We start from the raw sequence: 6,335 nt of genomic DNA on the forward strand, positions 1-6,335 counted from the left end.
CTCGCGTCCCCCCCGGCTGGGGGATGTCGCTGCCAGGTCTTGGCAGCTGGGATCGGCACATCTGCCTCTCTCCTTGCCTCAGTTTCCCTCTTTGACCCGATGCCGTTTGCAGCACGGCCACACAACCCCACCACACTGCGGGACATGGAGGGACAGATGGACCTGTAGGGACCAAATTCCTTTTCCCTTTTCAACACCAGCTCATCTTTGGGGGGACACGGAGAACCCCCAACCCCAAAGCAGTGAAACACAAGCTCCATCTCAGTCCCGAGCGCCCAAGGCTGCCGGTGGAGAGCCCAAAGCCTGCAGGGCCCCGAGGCGGCAGATGGCCAGAGGGGAGGCGGCGGAGAGGCAGGTGCAGGGGAAAATTGTTAATTAGCTACGGGACATTAAGCTCCCATTCTTACGAGGAGAGGGAACTCGGCATCTAGGTCTGGAGGGGAGACGGCACACTGTGGTCTCCAGCCTCGTCTCCTTGCTTCTGCGGGTGTGAAATCCAGCCTGTCCCATCCCGGTGTCACCCTCGGGCCACCCCGAAAGCCCCAGGATGTGATAGCAAGCGGGGGGGTGCAGGCACAGCTCTCTCCCTCTGTGTTTCCTTTGAAAAAATGGGGATAAAAGATAAATCCCTGATATGCAGCAGATAAACAGACTCAAAGGCATGGGAGAGAAGGTGCACGGCGAGGAGTCGGTGCTTGGAGGAAGAGGAGACTCACATTACAGATCCTGAGATGAAGGACACAGCTCTGGCATGGTCAGTCTGCATCAGGGCTTAACAAAGCCTAACAACATCTCTACCCACACAGGTCTTGAGCCTGGACTTAGTGCCCAGGAGCTCATCAAACAGTAGCAGGGCTCAAGAAACAAGTTTTTCAGCCCAGTTTTACAAGTCAAATTCACCTGGCTGGAGTTTCAGAGGTGTGAATCGGCCTTGTGAGTGTGGGGGAGAACACGAAAGCCCTCTGTGGGGAGGAGAGGAGGGCACAGCTCTTGTCCCTGTGTCCCCAAGGGACACCAGGCCCAGCAGTGGATGGATGGATGGATGGATGGATGGATGGATGGATGGATGGATGGATGAATGGATGGAGGGATGGATGGACACACTGCTCCAAGATACCAAGCTCTGCAGCAGCAGCTCTGGGGGGACCCGGCCGTGGCTCTGCCCAAAAGTGACCCCATAAAGGAGCCGGTCCAGCTCCCCCGGCAGCCGGGCTGTCTCTCCTGGCTCATCCGCCAGCCTTATCTATGCCTGCATCATCCCACTTCCCTTCTTATCTTACCACTGCTCTATTTTTGGCAACAGGAAACCCCTCCTGAGCTGATAACACCCCTTTGGAAAGTGATCTGAAGAGTTTCCTCTTTTTCTTTCTGATGCTGGAGGTAAGTAAACCTTCGACCTTTTAGTTTTCTCCTGGAGAAGGTGGAATAGCAGCTGGCAGGGGCAGCGTGGTGGGCTCCCCACATGGACCCTCCTGCCCGGGGGTGGGATGGGGAGCCTGGCCACAGCCGTGCCGTGGGACAGGGACTTGTGGCTGTGGCTGGAGCGGCGGGCGAGCGCAGGTGCCAGTGTCCCAGGCTCCCCGGGTGACACACGGCTCCGCAATGCAAAACCCTCCCACTGACCTCAGCGCCGAGCCTTATCGGCGAGGCGTTGGAGCGAGACGAATGAGCCAAGAAAATACTCGCGGGATGAGATCACCCAGGCTCTCTTTGCAGCCCCTAAAACGTCTCGGCCGTGCAACTGGGCAGCTGAAGGTGCCTGTGATGGAGAGGAGAGTTGCAGCAGCTGTAGGCTGGACTCTGCGCATCCCTTGGGGTGATGGTTATGGTGGTGAGAGCGTCCCCCAGCTGCTGAACCCCACTGTGTGGGATGCACAAGTGTGATGGGAGCGGCCGAGGGACCTGTGGGGTTCAGCTGGAGAACAGGAGCTGAGGGGAGACCTTCTGATCTCTGAACTGCCTGAAAGGAGCTTGGAGCCGGGGGGTCGGGCTCTGCTCCCCAGGAACAAGCGCCAGGAGCAGAGGAAACGGCCTCAAGTTGCACCAGGGGAGGTTGAGGTTGGATGTGGGGAACAATTTCTTCCCCAAAGGGCTGTGGGGCATTGGAACAGGCTGCCCAGGGCAGTGCTGGAGTCACCATCCCTGGAGGGTTGGACAGACGGACATGAGGTTCTCAGGGACATGGGGCAGTGCCAGGGGTGGGGGAAGGGTTGGACTCGATGATCTTGAGGGGCTTTTCCAACCAAAACGATTCTGTGATTTTGTGCTGAGCTCCACAAACCACTTCGCAGTGATTTACCCTATAAAGCTCCCTCCAGGTACCTACTTCTCTCCCAAGCCCCCAGTTCAAGGCACACCCAGAAAGGAAGGAGAGCTGGAGTTACAGAACCACACAAGCACATTTCCGTGCCATTTCCTGGTGCCAGGATCCGTGCAAGATGTACAGCGGGGTGAACCCCAGGCTGTCCCCCAAAAGTACCAGGGGACAAGCCCTGTTCCCATGGCTTTTCCCATGGCCACAACTCAGGGAACACTCCTCGACATTCTGGGGGAAGGCGGGTGTAGGGATGGGGTTCTCTTGGCTTTCACCTGGTCCTCTCACTCCTTTTCTTGCTGCTTCATTGAGCTGGTGACTGATGCGGCTCTTCCTCAGTGGAGGAAGGAGAGGGAAGGTCCCTCCCTGCCTGGGGAACCCACACAGTCTCTGTGGGGGATCAGCTGGAGCAACGAGGGGACCAGGGACAGCCCCATCAAAAAGAGACTGGTGTGGATGTCCCCATGGGCATCTGTCACTTGAGACGCGGCCCCAGCGCTGCTCCCACCTGCCCCATGGCTCTGGGAAAGGGCAGGTTGTCTCCATGCCTCAGATGTGACCCGGAGCACTGAGACTCCATCTTGTTTTGGGGGATGCTGGGTCTGGTCCCAGGTGAGGGTCGCACAAGGTTGGGGTGCTCCGGCTCCCCCCACTCCTCACCCTGGGTGCTCCCTTCTTCTCCTGGGACAGGGCAGGACCTCCTGCCATGCAGCTGGGGTGTCCCAAAGCCTGGGTGACCCAGGGGACATCCCCACACCCAGCAGGGGTTCTGCTGCCACGTTTTCCATCGCTCAGACACCCAGGAAGGTGATGCCGTGGGTACGTTCACAAAGATCCTTCTCAGGAATCTGGGGAGAGGAAAAGCACATCTGGAAAGGGATTTGTGAGTGACACAGTCAGGGATGTGCTCCTGAGTGTGCCGTGAACCATATGTTGACCTAAAGAAAATAGGAAGAGCAACAGTAACTCCAAAGTGTCAGAAAACATTTAACATTCAAACGTGTTTTCACACGGACCAAAAGACGTGCCGTATTCAAATACGAAGCCTCTTGTCATCAACAACTGCGACCACTTTAGAATGAATCAGTTCATTGCATGCTGAAGCAACATTGTTGGTCAAGAATCCAGTTTCTGGCTCAGCACTATTTGTAGTTACTTTTGCTTTCTCTGGCAAAATGAAAATAATAAGATGTAGACATTAACACCTCCTGAATACATCTAACTTTCCATTTAGCCGTAGCTTTATTCACCATGACAGTAGATAAGGGTAGCAGCAATCATTGAAACTTAAAGAACATTTTTAAAATAAGTACCAAGGCCACCGCTGAAGCGGGAGCACAGGCTGAGCTGTGACATAAAGGACAAGGTAGGAAACGTGAGGGACAATGTGCAAAATTGTGACAAAGCCATCAGAAAGGGGCCGGGCCCCTCCTCCTCTTTGCATTTTAAACCCCTTGAGTCATTTCCATTCCTGGATGTTAAATTGTCCTTTTCTTGCCTCCCTTTATTTCCCCATTTCCTGAAAAGGGGCTCGTTGTTCCTGACCTGCCGGGGCTTCGGTTTCAGTCGCCGGCATCCGCCGAGGAGATGCCGGCGACAACAAAGGTGGAGCGTGGCCACCCAGCGAGGTGCTGGGAGCCACCGGCCCCGGGGGACACCGCTCGGCATTTCCATAGCAAAGCCCTCAGCTGTCGCTTGGCCACACTCTCACGTTTGAGGCATTTTCACTCTTTCTTGAGAAATGCGAAGCGCCGGGTGTGATTTCCTGCCCCCCGTGGGAGAGGGGGAAGCACCATCCCCTGCCCCGGCACTGGGTGCGAGCGTGGGGTGACAGTGTCATCAAAAATGTGCCACAGGCAGCATCCCCTATGTGCACACTTGTCTCTGCTCTGGAGCATCTCCAGGTCGATCTGGCTTCCTTGTCTGTTCACTCTTGTGCCTAATGATGACGCTTTATGAAACAGGCTGTCAAACAGCTGTCTCCAATGCATGGACAGGGGAAGGGAAATAAGAGGGAAGGAGAGTGTCGGGCAGGAGCTGTTCTTCAGCCTGGCACCGGGAATAAGGGAGACAGCAGCCATCAAACAACCTGCTTTTAAGTTCTTAGTGCAAATACAGAATAACAAAAGCAAACAGGAGAGAGACCAAGTGTTCCCCAAGCCCTTAGCACACTCCCCTTCCAACAGACCTTCTTCTCAGGCAGCCGGGTTGGTGGTTTTAGCCAGCAGAAGGTTTTGAACCGCCTGAAAAATCATAAAGACAAACTGTGTTTTGTGTATGGAATATACAGTGGGAATGATGGATGGATGCATGGATGGATGGATGGATGGATGGGTAGATGGATGGATAGATGGATGGATGAACGGATGGATGAACGGATGGATGGATGGATGGATAGATGGATGGATGAATGAATGGATGGATGGATGGGTGGATGGGTGGATGGATGGATGGATGGATGGATGAATGGATGGATGGGTGGATGGGTGGATGGGTGGGTGGGTGGATGGATGGATGAATGAATGAATGGATGGGTGGGTGGATGGATGTGTGGGTGAATGGAAAGAACGATCTTCCTCTTCCCGATTTAAATGCCATGGAGATAATTATGTCTTATCAGTAAAACAACAAAAAGGCCACACTCCTCAAAGCTCTGATGTCACTTCAGGGGCTGCTCAGGTGTCAGGAAAGGTGCTTCTCAACAGAAAAGAATGTCAGGGGACAGGCACTGTGACGAGGTGCAGAACCCGTAGAGACACAGAGTTCTCAAAAACACACATTTCCTACAAAATTTGGAAAAACGGATGGTGGGTAGGGGAGAAAAATATGATGAATATCTTCCCTGGGGATTTGCCATGCTCTGCAGGACCAGCAGAAACTTCACATGGGGTAAAGGAGAGAGGGAAGGGAATGGAGGAGTTCGGGATCACAGAAAGGCCCAGGCTGGATCTGGAAAGTTCATATGGACCCTGCACAACGCAGCATCATTTCAGGAATCCCACCGCTGGCTCTGGGCAAGGACGGTGCCAACACACACATTCAGGTGTCAGATCAGCAATGGCTGCACGATCTGGGGCAAATTAGAACCTCTTTGGCCAGGATGCTGGAGGTATTTTTGTTCTTTTGTTCTTCAGAGCTGACTTGGCGTCCCCATGACACTTGGAAGCCTCCAAGAAGCCTCCAAGTGCCCCAAAGAAGGTGGTCTGGGTCTTCTCAGCAGCCTCCCCTTCTGCAACGTCCAGGGCTCATCTCCTGAGGAACCTTCATCCGCACACGGGGTGAATCTCACTCTTCCCCAGCCCAGGAAGGTGGAGTTGCCCACTGAGCAAAGACCTTCAAGTGGAGTTTTAGCCGCTCGATGATACAATAGAAAATGCCTCCCAAGTCCCGGCCCTCCAGAGCATTTCCTTAGCTTGCTGGAATTTCCGTTTATTCCTTCCTCTCCCAGGCTCTTACCGAAAACCGGTGTCACCACATGCGTCCCCTCGGCCGGACCTGGAGCCCGACCAGCTCTGCGGGTCCCCTCGCGGGTCTCGAACCGATGCAATTGCTCCCATTGAGCTCCCCGAGGGTGTCAGCCCCTTGATTAATCACCCAAGGCGACTCTGCCAATCAAGGAAAGATTTACAAGGCGGGCAGGAAGCTCTTGTTTTCACAGGAGTGCCTCAAACACACGCACACAGTAGGAAAAGCAAACATTCCAGGCATACCAAGGGATCCACGGGATCAAAATTCCCCAAACAGCTCAGATTAAGAGACTTGGCGGCACATGGAAACACTAAACCCCCCACCCTCCCCCCCGGACTCAAAGATTCGATTGTGTTATTTAGCAGAGGGCCCTGAGCGATAGGTGGAACAACCTGAGTGTCATGGGAACGGGCACCTCGGGGGGACAGGGAGGGGGTCAGTGGCAGTGCCCTGCCTACAATAAAGGTCAGCGCTGGCCCCCACCCCTCTCCCGGCTCCATATGGTCGCCAGAGCCTTCTGGTGGAGTTTAAAGCGAGTTTTCCTTTGGAAAGG

General features: G+C 54.5%; 1 long non-coding RNA gene across 1 annotated transcript; it reads right to left on the reverse strand.

Annotated features, from left to right (window-relative positions):
- Positions 1-3,578: 3,578 nt before the first annotated feature.
- Positions 3,579-6,045, reverse strand: LOC139828592 (uncharacterized). The gene is made up of 3 exons (XR_011740388.1): positions 5,771-6,045; positions 4,503-4,557; positions 3,579-4,363 (listed from the first exon to the last, which is right to left on the reverse strand). It is a non-coding gene; the product is annotated as an uncharacterized lncRNA (long non-coding RNA).
- Positions 6,046-6,335: the final 290 nt, after the last annotated feature.

This window comes from Patagioenas fasciata, chromosome 9 (genome assembly GCF_037038585.1).
Source record: "Patagioenas fasciata isolate bPatFas1 chromosome 9, bPatFas1.hap1, whole genome shotgun sequence".
Taxonomy (NCBI): domain Eukaryota; kingdom Metazoa; phylum Chordata; class Aves; order Columbiformes; family Columbidae; genus Patagioenas; species Patagioenas fasciata.